Raw genomic sequence first — 24819 nt, 5'->3', positions numbered from 1 at the left:
ATCAAGCTGTGGCTTACATTGTTTACCTGTTTCTATCCTGTAAACACATCCATCATGGAAGAACTGGTGTGACACCACCAAACGCATCACTGTATGCAGTGCCCCAGGACGTGGTATTTCCATCATCCAAATATACTCAATATAAACAACTTCAAGAACACAGATAATAGTAAAATTTAGTAAAATAATTAAGGAGTAATGCATCTTGGACATATATTACCTTTGTTTCTAAGATAATTTATTTAATTGTAAATTTATATAATTTAATTTTTAGTTATGTCTGCTTAGACAACTAGTTTGCAAACAAAAATTTAAATTTAACAATGGACTTTCCCAGCCAGGGCAAATTGGCGCCACCCACCACTGAATATCCCTGTTGTCTGATACGCCTATTTTGGCACTGAGAATACATGGTCCAATAATGTTGGTTATCATTGCCTGTGCCAATATCTGATTTCTCAAATTTCTTAACATATTGATAATACCTTCCTATATTAGGTGGCCACTAAGTGCATTGATCAAGCGATAAGACTCTACTTTATTTGAAGAAAAGCAGTAGAGAAAAGTGATTAAAAGGATAGTTTCAGAGGCAGACAAACTATGTTTAAATCTTGGGTCCGTGACCTACTAGGTGTGCAGAACCAAAGAAATGACCCAAGTTGCTTCCATTATAAAATGATGATCATAGTGACAATGGTAATAACATCAATAACAGTAATGATGATAATATAATAATAGTAATAATAATAGTAATTACAATAGTAATAAATGATAAAAGTAATAATAGTAATATCATCATAATAAAATGATGATAATAGTAATAACATATTATGTGTTGTGAGCATTAAATTAGACACTGTATATAATACATGTGCTTGGCAGATATTAAGAACTTGAAAAATGTTGATTATTGTAAATTTTGTATTAGTCCTCCCAATTACGTGTATGCACCAATTGAATTTCTGTATCTATACAGAAATTCAAAGTAGAGTTGACCCTTCCGGTCTTTCCCAAACCTTGTAAGGATGTCAGCCAATGACTTGATAAGACTGTGAAAATTATTGTTACTCAGAGAGTGAGGCGCCCCCATGGATCTGAGCCTTTTTTGTGTAGCGCCCCCCTGCGGCTTCAGAGAAGTTGAAGACTAACGAACACTCTTACTTAAAATTTACTTCAGTACTTGGAAATATAAAACATAAAGGGCTGAACGGAGAAGTAAACATGAAAAATCTTTCTTGGTGAGAATGAAGAAAGACAGAAACTTCTTGCCAATCAAAGAGCAAAGACATAGGAAGGGATGAGAGAATGAATTGTTTTCTGCCAGTATGCCCCCATTCAGGGAGCAAACGTGCAATCTTTGAAAGATTTGTCTGTTTCTCCTGCTTTAAAATAGTAATTGCAGGTCTGTGAGTGAAATAGCCAGCTATTTCCCAAGCACTGCTTATAATCCTCTTCCCTGTGGGGTAGAGGATTGGAAACAGTATTTGCAAAATCTGTGAATGGGAAAACTCATATAAACTGAGTATGTCCTGAGTTTAGTAGTCTATTTTTTGAGAACTAAACCAACTTTGAAAAAGGAAAGGTAAAGTAAATATGGACTTTCATAGGTCCAATGATATTTATTAACTATTACTGTGTGTTTTCCTTGAGTTAATATCATTAAACTGGACATTTTATGGCTATAAGCCAATATGCTAATGACGATAACTAGAATTATAGTATTTGTTTGATTGACTGATACAAGACTGAAATATAATTTCCCCCAAATTCTTGATGCAAAAGCTTTGTCAGTGATGACTAGAATCTGAAAGGAAAAGTCTCATTCTGCAGGTTATGTCATATCACTTTCTTAGGTGGCTTCCTCACTTTAGAAGTCTTTTATCAATGGAAGTAGTGGCGGCAGAAATCACAATTCCCCTGACTCTGATGATGATAATTTTTAGTCCTTGGTGTTAGAAAATCTCACGAAGCCTTTCCTACTGCTCACCTGTCCTCCTTCTTCCCCCATCCCCACCTTGTAACATGGCTTCAGCTCCTTGGTCTGTCAACTTCTGCTTAGTCTTCAACACCCAACATGTCTTACTTCTCATGTGATGCCTTTCAGTAAGCTGAAAGTGTGAGCTTTCCATGACCTGAGTTCAGATTCTGACTCTGTTCATCTCTAGCTGTGTTCCCTGCCTCTGTTCTGTAAAATGAGGATAACAGCCCTGCAGAAGACTGCCGGGGGATTACGTGGCCAGAACACAGGAAGTGTCCCAAGTCTTGCCTGCAGACACATGGCCTCATATTCTTACCAAGCTCCTGTGTGCTTACTGTTTAGATAAACACATTTCATCCTTATTGATGAAACACCTGTCATACGCAGATACTATTGGGTGCACTGGGAACACAGCGGTGAACAAGACAAGAGTCCTAGCTATCACCAAGCTTATATCCTAGTGGAGACACACAATAATCGGGTAAACACGTGAATACACAATATGATGGCAGGTGATCCAAGCAGCAGGAATAACGATACCGTGAGGGGTGTTGAGAGGGAAGGCTCCTTGAAGAGGTGTCATTTGAGCAGAAAATTAAGTAACAAACAAGGACCTTGGAGGGGAAATGATGGTGTGAAGGGAGTCACACGCCCCAAGGTGTTGAGTCAGGAATGCACTGGGTATATCCAGAGAGATGCAAAGAGAATGATGTGGCTGGAGAGAAATAGTCAAGATAGTGACAGGAGGTTAGGTCATAGAAATGGGCAGAAGTCATGCTAAGGACTACTTAGTGTTTCATAGGTCGGCGTATAAGCTATAGAATTAGTATTTTAGAGTGATCTGCTCTGATTATGTCATGTAAACCAGCATTAGAGATGCTGAGAACACAGACTCCTAGTTAAAAAGGGGTGGGATGAGGCGACTTCCCCTACTTCATGGTGAAACGTAGGAACTTACTGAAGGCAGCAAGGTGGCTTTCTGCTGGTGTGGGCGATATCCCGGGGAGAAAATGTGAGCGTCTGCAAAACAGTCCCAATTGTGCCTGTCATCTGGAGATGCACTAGCCATCAGTCACTTAGTGTCTCTTTTGATTTATGGGCAAATGGGTTTAGAAACAACCTGCTGGGTGTATAACTTGTTGCTAAAGAGATGGGCTTCGGTGCTCCAAAAACAAAGTAATCACTTGATAAATGGAAGTAAATGATTCTGAAAGTATCTGAGAAAGAAGTACCAAACAAGAGGAGAAGGGATTGGTACAAAAGGAGAACAAAAGACTCATTATTTCAAATGTCTTAGCAAATATGAATTGGTTCAAATCTTCTTTTAAAATTTCTATGTACTGATTTTGAAAAGTCATACAATAATACAATAGAATTAAGATATTTCCAGGAAATCAAAACCTACACATTCTAAACAATCTTGCTTTCCTCTCAAAACCCAACTGTGTAACTCCCAAAGAGTTGTGACTAGACAAAGTCCTTCTTGGCATCAGAATACAAATAAATCAATATGTCTTCCCAACGTATTTTAACTTACATGGCATCCATTACCCCGCCTTCTTCGGCTTTTCCATAATTAAATGCCAGTGATCTCCTATCTGCAGTTGGTGGTGCTCTTTGAAGCCACATCACAGTTTGCAACCTCTTATTCCAGATTGGGTCTTTTTTTAACATCTTTATTGGAGTATAATTGCTATACAATGGTGTGTTAGTTTCTGCTTTATAACAAAGTGAATCAGTTATACATATACATATATCCCCATATCTCTTCCCTCTTACGTCTCCCTCCCTCCCACCCTCCCTATCCCACCCCTCTAGGTGAGGCTGCTGCCATTGGCTGTAGCTGCCGGCAGGTGTGTCTGTAATGAGGGCACTTAGTCATAATTGGGGACGGCTACTGGTCTACCTCAGCTGTCAGCAGAAGCAAAATCTTCTGTTCCACTTTTACCAAACATATGTCTTTTTTTATATATATATAAATTTATTTATTTATTTTTGGCTGTGTTGGGTCTTCGTTTCTGTGCGAGGGCTTTCTCTAGTTGCGGCAAGCGGGGGCCACTCTTCATCGCGGTGCGCGGGCCTCTCACTATCGCGGCCTCTGTTGTTGCGGAGCACAGGCTCCAGACGCGCAGGCTCAGTAGTTGTGGCTCACGGGCTTAGTTGCTCCGCGGCATGTGGGATCTTCCCAGACTAGGGCTCGAACCTGTGTCCCCTGCATTGGCAGGCAGATTCTCAACCACTGCGCCACCAGGGAAGCCCCCCAAACATATGTCTTTTGAAACTGAGACAGAATGGAGAACAGTGTCTTGTATTATTCTTTTAATTCTGTGAATTCTTTTCTGATCAGTCAGAAATCGGACTTTCTTGGATTTTTTGGGTTTGCTGCTTCCTGAACTTACTCCATCCTAATGAAGCTGAAGTGGAGGCATTCACTGGAGAACTAATTCAGCTGCACAATGTGCCTAAACTAATGAACAACGGTACTTCCCACTTTCCTATCCTCCCTGAAAACTATAGCACAAGATGTTAGTGAAAATAAAAATGGATAATATTTCTGTCTGATGAATGTTAATGTCTAATGTCACTATTATCATAACTGCTATATAAGATCCCATATGAGGTAAGATACGGTCATTCTCATTCTTTTGGCATTCTCTTCTAGAATGCCGAATGCTCCCTTGTTTAAAAAAAAAGTGTTTTAAAATTCTTGTAACTACTCCTGAGGGTCATATTCTGAATTCTTTTTTTCTGATATGAATACAATAAATACCTTTTTTGTTTGATTAATAACAAAGTAGTCTTTAGCTGATTTCAATTATGTAAATATAATTTTCCTATGGTATTTTCCTCTTGGTGATAATGTCTCTTACATAAATAGATGATTTTCTTTCTGATGTGTAATCAGCATTGCATGTAATTGTAATTTAGGGTTCCAGTAGTGATGAGGAGGGAGAGGGAGGAAGGAAGGAGAGAAGGAAAGAAGGGAGGAAGGAAAGAGGGAAGGTGGGAAAGAGGAAGGAAGGAAGGAGAGAAGGAAGGAAGGAAAGAAGGGAGGAAGGAAGGAAGGAGAGAAAGAAGGAAGATGATCACAGTACAAAATAAAAGTATCCTTTATCTATGGCATAATAAAAAGTAAAGTTTTAACCATGTCCCTACATCTATATTCAAAACTGATATAGTTTGCCTCTTCTGAATCTAAATGGAAAAGCAAAGCAATTGTGCATGAAGAGCTACTTGAGAGGGAGCTTGGTTACCCTTCAGGATGTGTCTTGAGTACCTGAGCTCATTTTATACAGAGATGTCCAACCTACAGCCCCTCACCAAATACCTTTTGGCTCCCCCAAATTGGCATTTTTATTGGAATAAGAGCATGAATTGAAATCAGCTCAATTCCCTAGCATTCTCCTGGACAATTTAATTTTTCTGAATTTTAGAGACCACTTGGGATGTAATTTTTTCGTATTCCTCTAGATCCATTCCTCAATGAGAGCATAAGAGTCTCAATGAACTCCATTTAATTGAGACTTCCTTGCCATGAGTCATCATGTTGATATCTGACTGTAAACCTATGATGGAAAATAAAATTATCTCCTTATCATGTCTTTGTCATTAAAATCCCAGAAGATAAATTTTGCTTTGATAGTAATCTGAGTGGTTCTCTGACATTTTTTTTACATGTGATATTAAATATGGTAGAAATCTTAATCCGAATGAGTTGAAGACTATGGGGAAGATGCAAATTCTCAAATCAGGAAATGTTCTGAGATGTCTTCTGACATGTTTCAACTCGCACCATGCCATTATTGTTTTAAAAATGCAATAAATAGAAAAAATGTTAAAATCTTTTCAGAAGTCTGATGAAAGATGACAAATATAAACCACAGAAATGTGCCCTACATACACGAATAAATCTCTTGCTCCAGAGAGCACCTGTGTATTGTACAGTAAAAGCTTTTGCGTAAAATTTCTTGCCAGATTTCACTGAATACTTGGGTCTTTTTCCCTGTAATCCATGCCCTTTGGTTTTTTGACAGTCCTGTCCCCCATTCTCTTGTGAAGAGCCCACATTCTTCTGTCTTCATGTTCTTTCTGTCTTTACCTTTCCAAATAATTCCCCCATATTCATCAAAGTAAATGGCATTCACTTAGAAATTGCCTCTTTCTGCACTCTGTATTGTGAGGATAAAAGACTGTACATTAATCTGTACACTCAAAGTTCTCATATTATCAAACTGTTCCATTCAACCCTAGAACATTACTTGTCCCGTAGAACCTTCTTCAAGCATGGACATGTGCTATATCTCTGCTGTCCTATATGAACACACATGGCTATCAAGGACTTGGAATGTGGCTAGTGCAACCAAAAGACTGGATTTTTAGTTTTTAAAAAAGGTTTATTAATTTCAATTTTAAAGCCATATATGGCCAGTGGCTACCATATTGGACAGTGCAGCTCCAAGAAAAAAAAAATAGAAAAGTTAGATTTTACTAACTTAAGTTTTACCGCTAGCTTTTCCTTAGGCTACTGGGAATTTTGAAAGTTTTGACTTGCAAAATTTTTGCAAGAATTTAAGCTAGTGAATAAATTACTTTCAATGGTGTCTACAGTACCTAAGAGTAAGACACAGTCAGTTGGATAACTAAACTAGCAAGACCTCGGCAGGAAATGATAGGTTGTAGCCTGAATTCTAAGCATGGTATTCTTGCTCCAGAGAGCACCTGTGTATTGTACAGTAAAAGCTTTTGCATAAAATTTCTTTCCAGATTTCGCTGGATACTTGGGTCTCTTTCCCTGTAATCCATGCCCTTTGGTTTTTGCCAGTCCTGTCCCCCATTCTCTTGTGAAGAGCCCACATTCTTCTGTCTTCATGTTCTTTCTGTCTTTACCTTTCTAAATAATTCCCCCCCACCCATTCATTTTTGCTACGGCAAAGTGCTGGTAATATTAATAATAATGTTAAGATACGTGATCGGGTACCTTGTTATCTGAGGTGCTCTCCTGTCGATGTGAATATCCTCCAAGATGCCTGATAATTGTTAGCGATCTTTTCTACTCCTTTTCACCTCATCACTATGCTACTGTTTTGTGCTGGACTTGAGCAAAATGCCCAGGTGTGGCCTCTTCAGACACTACATAATGACACACTGATTTATATTCAGCCCGGCTGTGTTCCAGAAGTCAGACAGATTGAGCCAATGGAGGGGTTTTGTTTTTTTGATTTGTTTCTGTCTCTGTGAATTCAAAATCCCACAGTCATTTCTTAAGATCCGTGCTTTCCCTTGTATTCTAATCTCATTCCATCATCATTACATTTTGTTTCCTACATTGAACTTATTAAATTCATTTCCCTTTCAGTCAAAATAACAGATAACCTCATGTCTACCTGGAGAAGCAGAGAGCTCTTTCAAGTACATGTGATTCAACTGTACATTTAACTTGTGATCTTAGTGTATAATATTCTTTTCTTTCCTACACTATGAGGCAGCTCTTTCATTTCATTTTCCCATTAAACATCTTTTCACCAAGGGCTCTTGTAAAGTTGTTTTTGTATCTGTATTTGTGAAAATAGGCAAATTGAACTATCTTTTTCTCACTCGCATTGATCACTTATGCAAATCAAATTCATTTTGGGATATCTCATGAAGAATATTGATTATCCATGTCTGTCAGGATCATGCAAGTAAACAGATTTATCTGTCACCATCTTTCCAGAAATTATATTTAAATGGCTGACACTAGAAAAACTTTGAAAATAAGTGGACTGTTCACTCTTGAGTCTTAAAGTTTGCCTCTGTCAATACTGAAGAAGAAAAAGGAATCACACATTTTGAAGCAACTTACATAATATTTTGCCCTTATGTGTCTCAACCAATAGATTATTGGTAGCCTTAATCTAGATTCATTGTAGCATTTCCAACTGTTTTCTTTTTCTCCTTCATGTTAATCCAAGGAGATTAAAAGACCAAACTAATTAAAAGTTAAATTGGGTGAGAAGAACTTATTCCCTGGCTAGGAAATGTTTAGTTGCAACTCTGAGTAAATTTTCAGAGATGAGAAATAAATCCTTACAAATAGGTCTCATAATGGAAACACTAGAATTCTTAAAATACCTCAGTGGAAAATGTCATAAATGTGTGCAAGGACTGTCACAGAAATGTACTTCTTAATCCAGAAAGTTACCATTTAATTAGTCGTTTATTATAATTTTGGAAAATATCATTGAAAGATGAAACTTTCTCCTCTCCTCTTTCCTCCATCCAAACATAAGCATGATGTTTCATAATTTATCATAAAGGATAATCTCCAAAGTAGCATTTTCTTCCAGAGAAAACATAAACCATAATTTTCTTATATTTAAATTCTCTTGGTAGGTTTTCAGCAACAAAAGATTCTGGCAAAACCATTCTGAATGGAGAAATGTTCTTTGATCCGATATTATGATCTTCAGAGATACGCATGAGGAATCAGAATAAATAAATACGGTTGCACGACCTTTTTGAAAGCCATACCTTTGACCCCATGAGAATTCTATGTGACATTTCACCATGCTCTGAAAAACGAAACAAGGATTTAAAAAAAAACAACTTGATCTTTGAAAGAGACAACAAAGAAGATGAAAGAATAAAAAATATCCTACATTCTCTAACAGGATTTCAAGCTTGAATTTTTGATATTCAAATAGGATTCTAACTCTGCCTGCTTTGTCCTTGTTAAAAAAAAAAAAAAAAGATTGCTAAATATAATAAAAGCACAACTTAATGTATGGTAAAAAAACTAGTTCTGTGGTATGGGTTGAAGATAAGCCGGGAAACAGCTGAGGCTTGAAGGGGGAAGAAAATGATTTTTGTCTTTCCTGTTGCAAGGATACTTACAACCTGAAAATCTACAAGAAAGGCTGTTTCATACTGCTTGAAACATGTCTTCAAATGAATTTTTTTCAATGCACCGAAGAAGAGAGTACAAAGTGCTCTGGCTTTCGGTGAAGTGGAATATTGCTGTTTGTGCAGAATGAGATAAAGGCATGCGGATGGAATGAGAGACCCCTCCAGGTACCAGCGAAGTCAGTAGAGCTGAGGGGAGAGATGCTGGCTTGGGGGGAAGGTGGTGAATCCTGTCTTCCACATGCTGAGCTGGAGTTTGACGGGATAATTTCTCCTCCAGGAGGCAACGCCATTCAGCATGCGGGCTGGACCTCCAGAGGAAGGTAGTGTCGGGCGTAGACGCAGGGATTGGGGAACCATCCACACTGAAGCGAAAATTTCTGAATTGGAGGAGGGGCTTAATTGGGGCTAAATATCCAAGGAAGAATTCCCTTATTTTAAGTTTTTTGACTGGGAAAATATATTGAAAATATGACTTCTTCCTGCGTGGGTTGATAGGCAAACAGTATATTGTTTTTTCTCTTTGATGTGATTTCAGCTTTGTACTGCAAACATTTCTAGGCAAAAATACAAAAGAGAAAATCAGCAAAATGAGTATATCAATGCATAAAATGATTTAAATGGTTTTCTTAGGATTTATTTTACTGTAAATTTATATTATTAGACAAAAATATTATTCATAGGTGTTGACTTGGAAACCAGAGTTATACCTGGTGAGATGTAAGTCTGAGCAAGTCATGTCAATTACAGGAGGCCTAAATGCAGGTAGCAATTATGATCTAGGGCACAAGCATTTTTTTGTGTGTGTCTAACTTTTTAAAAAGCAAATAAAATAAAACTTTAGACTGGATTTCACTCTATACTAGAAACATAATGAAAGGTACATTTTAAAATTTCAACACATTCATGACTTTACTGATCAACATGAAAACTCTTTTTCTTTGGCATAAAGCAGCTCGGGTGAAAACAATAGCCATCGTTCATTTAACGGACACTGGTTAATTCGTTTCCAATTTTAGAAACAGACTTTTAGTGTCACAAAGTCATAATGAATAGCAAAATTATCCCATGCTGACATCTTCCACAGGTCTCTTTGATTCTGGTAACTCAAAATTAAATAGCGATCTCCAGCTATTTTAATAGCTGCTTTATAAATTAAAGTTAGTGTTAAATTGCAAAGTGATCATGGTCTTGCTCAACTAACACATTAAAAAGTGTTGATGGTGTACTTCTTTGACCATCAGAAATTACAACAAGCATCTTTTCGCCTCGGTGAGGCCCTGGGTCTTTGTTAAATGAAAAATAGGAAAAGCATACTTATTATCTGCTATCAGTTAGGATCAGATGGTAATTCTTAGCAGCTACTGAAGCTAAACAAAATTGGTAGGCAAAGACAAGTATGTCTTTCCTTTGTCTTTATAACGTGCAATTGGAAATAGATTTATAATTTATTAATTGGCCGCCCATATGCTGCCCATATTCTGTAATTCAGTATTTTCATCACAGCACTGTGAGGTAGGCAGGGAGATATTCTTCTCTTCCATGAGGACTTTGTTTGAGTCAACTATGGAAATAAGACTGCTGAGACCAAAGGAATGGAGAAATGAGAGTTAAACTTCAAAAGACGTGTAAAACCCAGATCATGGATGTTCCCAGAACACTGGCTGTGTTTGCCCTTTGACATGAAGAGTCCGTGTCAGCGGAACAAACACATCTACCCATGAAGACAAACAAATCAGTCTTCGTAAGACCACAATTCCTATTCATCTTCTCTTGTCTTTCAGAGGGAAAAAAATGGATCTATTCTCATAAGATGCTAGGTCACCATGATAAAGCTCACATAGTATTTACATAATAAATAGTGGCACGGATACACAACTCTTAAAAGTGACAATATGTACTATACTGTATTGATGGTGTTCTTCTTTGACCATCAGAAATTACAAGAAGCCTCTTTTCTCCAGCAAAATCACCGTAGCAATTAATATTTATTTTATCAACATCACAACCTTGTTCTGACTCAGGGTTTTGCAGTGTCATTGCAAGACTCAGTATGAACAGTGGAATCATTTACTGCAGAATTTGAAATGACTTCCTGTTGAGGGAAAATTATAGAGCAAATTTTGACACAAAAGGATGGCACAGATTGTTGCAAAGTCCTTGATATGCCTTTTAATTGATGAGCTCACTGCAAAAGGCAACTTTCCTGTAGTCCACCAGGATAACCTGATTTATGTGACTTCTGAAGCTGTTGGCATTGCTTTATGCAGTAGTTTTCCTCAGTGATTGGATTAGGGAAGAGGGGACGGGGCGGGGGACAAATGGGACATTCCTCCAGCCACACAGTGTGTGTCTTCGGCAGAACTGAGTGCCTCACAGGACCCACAGCATGGAAATCAAGCAGGGATGTCACATCTCTTCACCTCCCTTTCAGCTGCTTCCTGGAGCCATGACAGAGTACCTATCCTTCAGTTTCCCGATCCCTGACTGTCAGCCCCGCTTACATATACAGTGCTGGCTGTTCATCTAATACTGTAGGTAAAAGAAATAAAACGAAAGCTTTAAAACAAATAAGGAGACTGGAAGGGAAGGTGGAATTAAATATCAGAAGGCCCTTCTCTAGCGCTTTCTTTTTTTAAACAAAATTGTATCCTTTAACTGATTTCATGAGACGTCTTTATCTGTATAGCAATCATGTCTTCAATGTTTTAACATTAAAATGGATTTCCCAAATCTTATGACACGAACAAGAAAAATAACAGAGGCTGAAAAGTGAATCCTTGATACTCCCACCCTTCGGCCATTTTTCTCTTTGTGTTTCCTCGTAGGTCTGGTCCACAGGAAGATATTATTTTTATCTACCTGTATCCATCGCAGAGCTATGAGGTTCAGCCATGTGGAACTTTCAATATTTGACCATTTATTCCTACAAAAATAATCGTTTCATATGGTTCAAGCTAATATGTTTCAGCTTTAAATTTAAATTTAAAATCTAGCTCTTTCTGTACATACAGATGTCCAGCATGTTTATTTGTCCATTCATTTCTGTAAAAAATGCTTAGTGAGTGCCTACCATCCTCCAAGTTGGATGCTGGGCAACCAATGAAGACAGGTTCAGTCCCAGGCTGACACCTGGGTCGTAGAGGCTCAGGATCTAGATGAGGATACACGGTAATCAAGTACATGAAGGCATTAACCTGCGCACATTATGATAAGTGCAGTCAAGGAAACCAGCTGGGGCTTGACAGGAAGCAAGGGCAGTGAGGGTTGGGGCCAAGCTGAAATCGCCCCAGTGGTCTGGGAGCCCTCTCCCAGGAGACGGCATTTACACTGAAATCTGAAGAAGGAGAAGGAAGAGGTGGGGGACAGAGCAGGTTGCATCCAGCAAACAAAGTGAATAAGATTCAGGAAGAGCTCAGCCTGTTGGGAGAAATAAAGCACAAAGTGGCAGTCAAGGGAGAGAGACTGAAGGAAAAAAATGGAGGAGAGCAAGGCAGTGGTCAGATGATGCCAAGGTCTCAGAGGCGGGACTTGGGCTGTAAGTTCCAGTGCAATGAGAGGGCAGCAAAGGCTCGAAAGCAGAGAGCGATGAAATGTGGATCCCACGCCCTGCCCATCCTGTGAAGATGTCTTGCATTGGGACCAGAGTGTGTGTGAGTGGCTGAGAGGTAGTGGCGTGGCCTAAGGCTGGTAGTGGTGATGGAGGGAAGGAACAACTTGGAGATATTTTAGATATTCTTATTCTTTGGAGGTATGATTGATGACCGGGAGAAACACTAGTCTTTTTGCTAATAGAGCAAAAGTTGGAAGGTAATTGATAGATCATCTGTCTGACACATTCAGTTTTTTTAGGAGATGACCCAGGGATTTCTAGAACCCACTCACGTCTCACATCTAAAAACTGACAGAAGCCATAAACCAAACCTTCTTCCTTTGGGACCACACTGCAAAAGGGATCTCTAGATAAACAGGGAGACCAATAAACTGCCCACGGCTCTAACTTTGAATTATTTATGAATTCTTTATTAATTAATGTTGATCAGTTAATTAAAATAAATGTAAATTTGTTCAAAACCTATCATTCGTAACATGTTCAAATATTATGAAAGAAATCTACTGCTGACCAAAAACAAAATGCAACTTTTTTTTTTTTTCAAAATGCAACTTTTTCTGTAAGATAAGTAGTAAAAGAAAACTTACGGAAGGCATCTGGCTGTTCCTCCGTATTTCCCTTTCCTTCCTCCTTGCTGTCAGAGCCTGACAGCTCCTGCCGGGCGCTCACCTGGAACAGGGCCTGGAAGGGGGAGACCGACGGACCTTCCCAGCAAGGGTCCTCCATGGCCTCCACGGTGAGGACACCAGGTTTCTGCAGGAATGTATGGGGCAGGGGTGGCGAGGGGGGTGGTCAGTTCCATTTTCCGCTTAGAGCCAGAAAATCTTTGATCAAGGATCATTCACCGGTTGTGCCAGACCCTGTTTGAAGCTATGTTTCTATACTTTTCTGAGCTGGGAATGTAAGCTAGGAAATGGACTTGAAAGGCCAATTTGAAGCAATTTAAAAAGTAGGGGTGAGCGACTAAATGTTCTGTTCATCCAAGGGTTTAAGAATTTGGAGGTTTTTCAATAGCAAGAGCAGTGCTAATTGGAAAATAAGATTTCTCAAGAGCTTCAAGATCCGGCAGGCCCTCCCACACATCCCAGCCAGGGTACTTTTTTGGATATGCTTGACTGCTTCTGCCAGGGCCTCCCTCGGGGAGAGTCACGCCTGGTGAGTTTTCTGGGAAAAAGGAGGGTCCTTCTCTCTGCCAGCTCTCTGCCCATCGCTGTGCGGCAGCTCTTCAGCTTCAAGGCTTTCATATGACCGATTGCAGTGAAACCTGTGAAATAGACTTTCCCATCTTGCAGGCAAAGAAATCGAGTGTCAGAATAATTAAGTGACTTTTAGAGGATCCTACATTCAGTAACAGAGCCCAGATTTGTGTCAGCTTTCCAAAGAACAATACAACAGTTGCCTATTGGATGTCAGACACAGTTTTAAGGACTTTTCTTGTATTAATCATAAAATCCTCACAACCGATGAGCAGCACGCCATTAGTAACCCTTTTTTTTTTTTTTTTAAAGATTTATTTATTGATTGATTGATTGATTGCTATGTTGGGTCTTCGTTTCTGTGCTAGGGCTTTCTGTAGTTGCGGCAAGCGGGGGCCACTCTTCATCGCGGTGCGCGGGCCTCTCACTATCGCGGCCTCTCTTGTTGCGGAGCACAGGCTCCAGATGCGCAGGCTCAGTAGTTGTGGCTCACGGGCCCAGTTGCTCCACGGCATGTGGGATCTTCCCAGACCAGGGCGCAAACCCGTGTCCCCTGCATTGGCAGGCAGATTCTCAACCACTGCGCCACCAGGGAAGCCCGGTAACCCATTTTATGCATGGGAAGAAACCGAGGCACGGAGACACTCAGTAACAAGCGTGCTTGTGTCACAGAGCTGGCGAGTGGCCGAGGCAGGAGCTGAGGAGGATTCCTGGTCTCACTGAGAAGGCTCCACTGTGTTTTATTAAAACTGCAGGTGATTATTCCAAGCCAATATCAAGTGTTCCAGTTGCCTCTGTTATCTCATACCAACCTGATGGAGACGCTACAGCTGCATGGTGGTCAGCCAGGACTCCAGTGGCACTTGGAAGCTCAGCCAGTCTTCACATCTGATATCAAAAGCGTTGAGAATTACCGTAGTTTATGAAAACTACACTTTTGGCTCTGCTGACCACGTACTTCAATCAACCATAGAATATCAGAGTTGGAAGAATCTCAAGGCAGCAGGAGAAATGTTAAGTTCTTTGGTGCCGGCAATTTAAGTCCCAAAGAATTAATCAAGGTGTTCAATCTAAAATGGGGAGTAAACACCAATTGATGATGACATTAAGGTGGAAACCCAAGGGTTCTGACCTATAACCCTGCTTTCCCTAGAGCCTCTTCCAGCTCCAAACTTATGTAACCTGTGCTAGTCATAGGATGAAATCAGGATCATTCAGCAAAATACCATGTTGATATAGAGGAGGAATGGTGTTGAAGTACCATTATAGTCTAAATTCTGAGGAAATCAGGTTGGCCCCATAAAGATGCCCTGAAAATTTATTTAGCCACATTTTATATTTATTTTTAAACTTCAAGATAAAAGGCATATCAGCTCTTCTTTTTTCTGCCATGACAAATAAACATATTTGTGGTTTGTGTCTTCTCTACAAAATTCATAAGCTGTTATTCATAAATAAATATCCAGGTTATTTATATAAGCGGATTTTATCCCTTACTGAGAGGATTAAAACCTGTACCTCCACTCTTAAATAGCAATAGATTGTGTGTTCACACTACTTGAATACATTTAGGTTGATAGTTTTTATTTATTTATTTATTTATTTATTTATTTTTGGCTGTGTTGGGTCTTCGTTTCTGTGCGAGGGCTTTCTCTAGTTGTGGCAAGCGGGGGCCGCTCTTCATCGCGGTGCGCGGGCCTCTCACTGTCGCGGCCTCTCTTGTTGCGGAGCACAGGCTCCAGACGCGCAGGCTCAGTAGTTGTGGCTCACGGGCCTAGTTGCTCCGCGGCATGTGGGATTCTCCCAGACCAGGGCTCGAACCCGTGTCCCCTGCATTGGCAGGCAGATTCTCAACCACTGCGCCACCAGGGAAGCCCCAGGTTGATAGTTTTATAGCTGATAAAATAAAGGGCCATCTATAAAGAATTTCTGTGTTGAATAAAACTCATAGGTAGGTATGAAGATGATGAACTAAAGCAAGATGGGGTGGGTGAGAACTCAACGTGCAGTGACCACAGAGCCGGGAAGAATGATTCATGTGGGAATAGTCTCGTGGTGGCTTCATCAGCAGAGGAAGATTTGAGAAAGACAGAGCTTTTCTTAGCCATTCTGAGACATTCTTCCTATGTTATGATGCCTTTACTTCCAACACACTCCTTTTCCACTGGAATTCAGCGTAAAAAAATAAGTGAAGCTTACTGATTTCTGCTAAGCTTACTGTACAAATTATACGAGAATAGAACAGCGATAGAAATAAAGAAGTATGTTGCTGAAAAATCTTTAATTTTCCTGTGATATGGACTAAAGTATGGTGTCCAGTGTATTTTAAATGGAACAAGCACGATTCAGTGGAGATTTTTGTGTGCTCCATTTTTAGCACTTGCCTTTTTTTTCCACATTCCTTTTCTGGATAATTCTGTCTTTAATTGATTAATGCACTATGATACTATTAATCATGGAGATTTTCAGGCGTCCACATTTGGAGGAAGGCTGAGTGGGGATTCCGTTGATAAGAGCATCGCTGGGATGAAGGAAGTGTGGGGAGCGGGTGGCGTCCAGGCATTAAGACTATCAAGTCATCAGCTCTGTCTGAAGTCTAAGGAAGGGTTTCTGGGTGTCAATCAGTCAAACTGTAATTACCCAAAACAGAGATGTCATAGACCAGTTCTTAAGAATAACCACGTTGGAAAGCATTTAAAATTTTAAAGCAGACGAATGGAGAACTTAATATCTTCTATTTTTTTTTTTTGCTGAGCTGCTGTCTGGACTCGGGGAAAGTCACTTGGGATTGCTCTTAGCAAGGCCACATAGCCCTTGGTGAAGAGAAACAGATGATCTTGGAGGAACCGGTTCTGCTGCTTTTCCACGTGACCCCATGGCTGCTGAGCACAGGGCCAGCGGCCTGAACCTCTCAGGCCTGCTGGGCTGGCTGTCCAGCCTGTCTTTGATGTTTATAAAAATGGCATCCTCATTAAAGCAGAGAACACAAAATCCTGCCACCTCAAGGACACGTTACCCCTTGCAAAAGGACAGTCAGGTCACGGTTGGCTCAGACTCCGCTGCACAGGTGGTGTTGTCTTGCGTCTAAAGATGCAGGAAAGTCACCAGGTTTCCCTAAAGAAAGAAGGGGCTAGCACGAGCTCTGGGCAAAGTCTCCTTTTCCATTTGATTTGAACCAGATGCAAATTCGCTTTATTTAAAAAGATAAGAAGGAAAGATAGTGTGTGTTTGGAAGAGCATGTCGATTTATGCCTCTTTAAAAATGGAACAAAGAGTTCCATTTAATCGTGCTTGCTCCATTTAAAATATAGTAATGGCCTTAATGTCTAATTTCTCATTTGAGACTCAGAATACTGGACACCATACTTTAGTCCACAGCACTAGAAAATTAAAGATTTTTCAGCAACATGCTTCTTTATTTCTATCGCTGTTCTATTTCCCATATAATTAGTATAATAATTTCATAATTCAAGTAACAGTGTAATAAAGGGAATGCAATAATAGAGAAAGCTCATGTGGTACAATAAGATAATAGTGTTATATCATCTATAGCTCTTATTCTTTGACATTTTACAAATAGACTATAGATATTCTTAATCATGGTATTTTTCTTCATTTAATTTGAGAATGAATAACAACTTTTAAAAGTGATGTGTTTTCTATGACATAAATCACAGCAAGATCCTTTTTGACCCACACCTCCTAGAGAAATGAAAATAAAAACAAAAATAAACAAATGGGACCTAATGAAACTTAAAAGCTTTTGCACAACAAAGGAAACCATAAACAAGATGAAAAGACAACCCTCAGAATGGGAGAAAATATTTGCAAATGAAGCAACTGACAAAGGATTAATCTCCAAAATTTACAAGCAGCTCATGCAGCTCAATATCAGAAACACAAACAACCCAACCCAAAAATGGGCAGAAGAGCTAAATAGACATTCTCCAAAGATATACAGATTGCCAACGAACACATGAAAGAATGCTCAACATCATTCCTCATTAGAGAAATGCAAATCAAAACTACAATGAGATATCATCTCACACCGGTCAGAATGGCCATCATCAAAAAATCTACAAACAATAAATGCTGGAGAGGGTGTGGAGAAAAGGGAACCCTCTTGCACTGTTGGTGGGAATGTAAATTGATACAGCCACTATGGAGAACAGTATGGAGGTTCCTCAAAAAACGAAAAATAGACCTACCATATGATCCAGCAATCCCACTACTGGGCATATACCCGGAGAAAACCATAATTCAAAAAGAGTCATGTACCACAATGTTCATTGCAGCTCTATTTGCAATAGCCAGGACATGGAAGCAACCTAAGTGTCCATCAACAGATGAATGGATAAAGAAGATGTGGCACATGTATACAATGGAATATTACTCCGCCATAAAGAGAAACGAAATTGAGTTATTTATAGTGAGGTGGATGGACCTAGAGTCTGTTGTACAAAGTGAAGTAAGTCAGAAAGAGAAAAATAAATACCATATGCTAACACATATATATGGAATCTAAAAAAAAAAAAAAAAAATGGTCATGAAGAACCTAGGGGCAAGACGAGAATAAAGACACAGACCTACTAGAGAATGGACTTGAGGATACGGGGAGGGGGAAGGGTAAGCTGGGACAAAGTGACAGAGTGGCATGGACATATATACACTACCAAATGTAAAATAGATAGCCAGTGGGAAGCAACCGCATAGCACAGGGAGATCAGCTCGTTGCTTTGTGACCACCTAGAGGGGTGGGATAGGGAGGGTGGGTGGGAGGGAGACACAAGAGGGAAGAGACATGGGGACATATGTATATGTATAACTGATTCACTTTGTTATAAAGCAGAAACTAACACACCATTGTAAAGCAATTGTACTCCAATAAAGATGTTTAAAAAAAATAAAAAATAAAATCTCTTTCAAACGTGAAAAGAATTAAAAAATAAAAAAAATAAATTTACACTTCATTGCACTGGGTTGATCTAAATGCAGACGTCTCAGTAAAATAAAGTTTAAAAATATTACTCAAAGGCTTCATATAAATATTTTAAAGAAGTACCTATTTCCGTGATTTATGTTTAGTATACACTGATCAATCTATTCTATTCACATACTTAATAAAAGTAATCACAATGTAACTTACAATGGGAATGGTATGAGACAGGTACCTTTCTAGCCTATTGTTTTCTGGTATATTTCCACTTTTGCTTTTGATGAAATATTTGAAAGAGTTTGAACAGCAAAATTGTTTAAAAAAATCTGTGTCCATATTTGTATTCAGAAATATATATTTTTAGGCTCTTAAGGTGTGTGTATATGTATATATGTATATGATATATATCATATGTGTTATAAAGAATCTTATTACAATAAAAAGACCTTACTCTCAAAAAAAAAAAGTGATGTGTTTGTTGTCTAATGCATATTTGATGAATTATACTCTTTCCAATTATGATTATTCGACTCATTGTCACATTTGGAAATACCTATGCAGCCAATCTTCCTTTGACTGTAAAAAAGTATGCGTTTTTGGATGATAAATAATTTTTAGACAAAGAGTTTTAAGAAAAAAAGACGCAGAAGAAATGATTCTTTCATTGGGTAGATGGCTGGATGCAAAAGTAGTTTCTAAAGTGAAGACTATTATTCTACAATTCCATTTCCATAACAAAATGTTGTTTAAATATAAGAAGATAAGATTACTGTGTGATCATTTGTATTGGGAGTAAAGCATCACTTTGTATGTGTGTTATTGGAGGCCTTCCCTCTCTCAGAGCCCTCAGTCCGTCTCTGCCATTGTGTGGTAGACGCACTTGTGTAGGCACTGAATTCGATTCAGCTCGTCTTGATTGTTGCTCTGCTTTTCCTGCGTAAGATCTGCTTATGTAACATGTAGCAGAGCCAGACAGAAATACGCCTGCAGAACTCTAAGCGAACCACTTACGGGTATTTTTGTCCTTTTTTTCTGCCCCCAAATTTTGGCTGCCATTGTCTGTGGGGATGTCTTCCACTCAGTTATCTCTTTGAATATCCAAAAAGGGCCTTTAACTCAAGATTTGATGAAGATTGAACTGGATTGAGAATTCGTGGGCCCACACTATGGAATGTGGATGCTGTAACCTTTCTACCTTCTCCTAAATGGTTTGTTGTTTTCAGATATAGCAAACTACAAATACATCTTGTTTTAACTTGTCATCTTTTCTCACTAGAAAAAGACAATAACACTAGCTATAGATGACTGTGAAACCCTCTTGCCTTGGTTTTTCAGCTGTGCCTTGCCTTTGTCACTGTGTCTCACCTTCCCCTGTGCCCATATTTCCATGTTTCTTCCTTGTCAGCGCAGATCTTCCTGATATGAGATTTCAAAATATGACCTGGAGATAAATCCCTATCTTTCTGTTTATACTTGTTCAAAATTCAGAATCAAAGCAGATCTTTTCTCAGCTTAACTATTTTAGTTGTTATATGTTTGTTCTTAACGGCAAAGAACTAAAAGGCTTCCCTTTGAACTTACCACGCTCTCTGAAAGAGAAGCAGCATATCAGGGCAGAGAAGAACATGGGTTCTGAAGCTGGTCTGTTTGGTTTCAAAGTCTTGAACCAACACCAACTACCTGTGTGATCTCAGGCAAGTTACTTAACTTCTCTGAGTCTCAGTGCCTTCATCTCTGAAGATGGGGCTATGGAGTGCCTACTAAATGCAATTATATTGAGGATACTCTCAGTCACAGTATATAAAGTTTCTAGAACAATAATTGAAAAAAATAGTAAGTGCTCAAAAAATACAGGTCCTTTCTATGGTCTATTTCACTAGTTTTCCAGGAACTACGCACAAAGTCTTTTTGCCTGGGGCTTTAGCTCTCTGAGTACTCTGCATCCAGCCCAAGCAAGTGCTTTCAGCCTTTCAGCCTAGATCACTGATGAGTAAGAAACATTATTAAGATAATGAAATTTCCTAAATTTTAAGTCCACATGTAGCAGATGCTTACATTTAGATCAAATTGCTTCATCAAACTTGCTTATGGTAAGTGCCCTAACTTTCATAGTTGTCCCGACACACTATGAACACCCATCCATTTTGAACTCTATTATTAGAAAATAAAAATAAATAAATTAAAATTGTTTAAAAATGTTAGACTCCTTGCACATGTGATGAAACACTGAAACTCCTCTGCTGCCAGAGAGGCGGTCTGCAGTCATCAGTTAAGCAGAAAATGTAAAAGACTTTTGAAGAGCACCTAGTACTTTCCATTCTCCTTCCCCTTTACCTTGATGCCATAGCATATGGTTCTGGGCTGCTTTTTTAAATGCACAGATCAGTTTTGGTACTCAAAATCACAGAAAAAATTAGCAGCTCTCTCTTGAGGGAAACATTTTGGCACGGGTCAAAAACTGCTTTTTTGTATATTATACTCAGAAGCCCTCAAGGAGCTACCGGTAAGACGAAAATGTAGTCGGTTGTAGCAATGCTGAGAAGAAGGCAGTGAAAAACATAAGGCATAGATTTTTTATGTGGAACTCTCCCATGTAAAGGCAATTTTGTCTAGTCTAAAATTAATGCATCTTCAAATACGCATGATTATTCAAGCATGGCAGGGCAAAAACACTGATTGTATGAACCATTAAGAGAGCCGCAATCTGGACGACTATTTTCCGACAAATTATACCTATGGAATGTTTAAAATCATTCATGTGGTAGAAGACAGTTGAGCTAACACAGCCAAAATATGCAAATAACTGAGGGACTGTGGGATTTTTTTATTTAAAGATTTTTGTGTCAGATGGACAGTCTTAGACCACAAATTCATTCTTCTAGTCCCCTCTTTACCCTGCCCCGGGCAAATATTTTTTTTAAAACTATATTTGCCAATTTTCCATTTCAAAATACACACTACTTAGCTTTCACTTGGTCAATTGCAAACCCTTGAATCTAGAACCACCCACAACTATCACGGGGTTTCAGCATCTAAGGCGCCCTCAGTGGTTCTTTTTCTCAACTCCCTAGCTTGGCCAGGGCATCTTTCTCTTTATTCCCTTCTTATCTCTTTCTCTGGTTCCCTTTCATTTTTCTTCCTCATGTCTTCTTTGTATTCTTCACAATACCTACTAGACAAGCAATAAATATTTATTATCTTGAAGTTTGTGATTTTCCTACTTAATTCTACTGTTCCTTCCACATTGAAGGGCAAAAACAATAAATAACACCCAAAAGAGAAGACACACGGACATATGGAAGTCAATACAATAATGTCAGTATATTCACACAAAAAAGATTGAAAGGCTTTTTCACCCCAACAGGCAACCAAAGATAAAATTGCTGACATTCTGTGCTTCTAATCCACATGCATATATATAGAAATTCAAGGGCATATAGAGATGAAGGAGGGAAAAAAGAAAGATTTGGTGGTAGAGTGTAGTTTTTCTTCTTGTATAAAATCTAGACTTTCTCATTTATTAGATTGAGCCATATGAAATTGCCGTTTTTATAGATCAAAATAGTTGAATATCAGGAATTATTTATGGATCAACCTAATAAAATTAACATACTCATGAAAAACTGTTTCTATCCACAAAGATAGAAGGCTGCATCTCCAGAACAAGTTAACCACAGGCAGTAAGCAGCAACTAACACATTATTTCAGGGTAACCATCATTATCTTCCCTGTCAAGGGTAAAATCATATGAGGAAAGACTTCTCTATAACATGCCAAGTCTTCCATCACAGAATGGAATGGTGCTCCTTTGCTTTTCCGTTTTTCTTGCACATACTTGAAGCTTAGTTTGGACTCCAAGGCAAGAAAGATAGTTTTGCTGAGGCAGCACCGAGAAGATGAGTGAACCTGGGAAACCCCTACCTGGCAAATGAGCTTTCTGGAGCCCAGGGAGACTTTAATTAATGTTAATGGAGAAACCTCCTTCAAAACCTAATTAAGCACTTAAATGTGTTCTTAATGATCTCTGCTCCCCGAGTCCGGGTGCAGAGAGGGGAATTGATTTAACACCAGGAATAAAAATATAGATGTTCATGGGTTCAGTCTGCTGCTTTTTCTGTGGAAGCTTTGCTCTCTCTTGGTAAACAAGCTTTCCTCCGGATTTCTCACGCACTCTGAAGCTCCTGTGGGCTCCTCGCCCCGCTGTCTTGAACTGTGCAATGGAAAGGTTAGCAGCTGAGCTAAAGGCATTGCTGGATGCATAATAACGGTTATATAAAGCACTTTTAAAATACAAACAGATGTTGAGTGCCTAATTATGCTACAGGTGTTGCGCATCCCCCAGCATGAGAAATGATCTGACGCTCTCTTCATCACAGGGCCAATGTGATGAAAATTCCCTGTCCCCAGGGAGAGAAGGGCTTCTCCAGCAGCACGTGGTCCCCATCATCATGATTCGTATTGATTTTAGATGAGCATGTATTTCCCATGATATAGTTCCTCGTTGCAAATCTTTAAATGAAATCCAAAATGAATATGCTCACCTAGATTTACTATTACTTCTCAATATTTGAGTATATGTGTCTAAAATATGGTTTCTGTTTTATCTGAGGTATCTCTGGTTCAAATAGTATTATGCTGGGAGCTAAAGGCAAAACAATATTAGAAAATACTATAAAACAGTCACGTGACAGAGCCTCTATGAAGCTGGTAGGCTTGAACCATACAAGATAACCAAGCGGCAGAAGAGAACCTTACTAATTGAAAGGGAGGATTTTCAGGCAGACAGAAGCATCATCTACCGAGTCTCCAGAACCCTCCACTTGTATCTTACCCTCTGTGTTTGATGCTGTTTCAAAGAACAAAATAAACAACTCAAAAGGACTGAATTCTTTTCGGTGTATGTTTGAGCTAAACATGGCAACAGAGCACAATGAAAGGTTTATGTCATAGCTTCGCTCCCCCAGGCAGAGGTATACATTTAACTTACAGGTCTTTTTTTCCCTGCGATGATGGGGTTGCCTTTTCTTGTCTGCTTTCCCTCATTTGCCCCCTCTCCTCACACTGAGTTCTCCTCACCGTTCTACCTCTAGGAGATGCAGGATCTTCTAAGATCATAAGAGAGATGTTGGACGGGCTGATTTCACTGAATTACTGTCATCTTGGCAATAAGGAGACTATTTCAGTAGAAGGATAGGAGCTATGTTCATAATCCCATGCTGCCTCCTTACCTTGTATTGTATATTTTCCAAGCAGTCTATAATAGATTGTAGCTGCCATTAACCTTCTTTGAGATTAACCTTCATCGATATCACTGTTTAGCTAAATTAACCAAAAAATACAGGTTAATCAATAATGGTACCACTCCTTTTACCAGTGTATCTGGCCTAGGCCCTTCACATAATACTCAGTAGATGTTGGTGGAATGATCAAGTTAATAAAAAAGGCAATTCATTCTTTCTACCAGTATGTTAGACGTAAAGAGCTTGCATTGTGAAACAGGGGCTTTGCCAACACATACCATCAGCAAAGTCTTATTAGATTTGATTGTATTTTATTTTTCCTTACATATATTTGGTTATTTTGTCCTTCCTAAAACCTTAGGAGGTTGGTATTACTAACTGAAGCTCAAATAAACAAGCTAAGTGCAAATAAATGCACGTCTTCAACTCATCACAAGTAATAAGTGACATTGCTCATGGCTTCCCTTGGATCCTTGTCACTTGAAGGGCTCTTATCTCTCCATTATGTATTCTTTTCCATTTCATTGTCAATCTCATCATGTAAAATTGCATGTATTGGCAGTGGGGAGGGGGATGTTGACAGTTTCAGTCATACCTATGTTTTTGTCTATCAAGACGTGAAAATTACCAGTACTATGCAAACTTGAATGATGTAATGGAGAAGATGTTTCAGAAAAGCAATGTGCTCGAACTTTAACTTAAAGTGATCGTCAAGAATATTTGATCAGAAGGTCCGAATTCATTCATAATGATGTTTAAAAGCTTTTGGCAGGCATGGTATTTACCAAACATCTTTCTTGGAAGGAGTTTTACACACCTGTGTCTTGAACATCTTTAGCTTGCAATAATCTAACCCATTCAATAACTCCTCATAGATCAAGGTACAGTGCTAGACACAGAGGGCTCTCTACAAGTTTCAGATAAAGCGCAGTCCTAATGAAGAGTCTCGTCTGTGACAAACTGCCTCAACACTA

The 24819-nt window shown here is 39.0% G+C and overlaps 1 protein-coding gene across 2 annotated transcripts in view; it reads left to right on the top strand.

Annotated features, from left to right (window-relative positions):
• Positions 1–24819, top strand: part of FAM155A (family with sequence similarity 155 member A) — a 594427-nt gene that overhangs the window by 519569 nt on the left and 50039 nt on the right. The gene's annotated exons all lie outside the window — the stretch shown is intronic.

Source organism: Balaenoptera musculus, chromosome 18, assembly GCF_009873245.2.
Source record: "Balaenoptera musculus isolate JJ_BM4_2016_0621 chromosome 18, mBalMus1.pri.v3, whole genome shotgun sequence".
Lineage (NCBI taxonomy): Eukaryota > Metazoa > Chordata > Mammalia > Artiodactyla > Balaenopteridae > Balaenoptera > Balaenoptera musculus.
The sequence above is the reverse complement of the archived record's forward strand: the minus strand, read 5'-3'. Positions and strand labels throughout refer to the sequence as shown.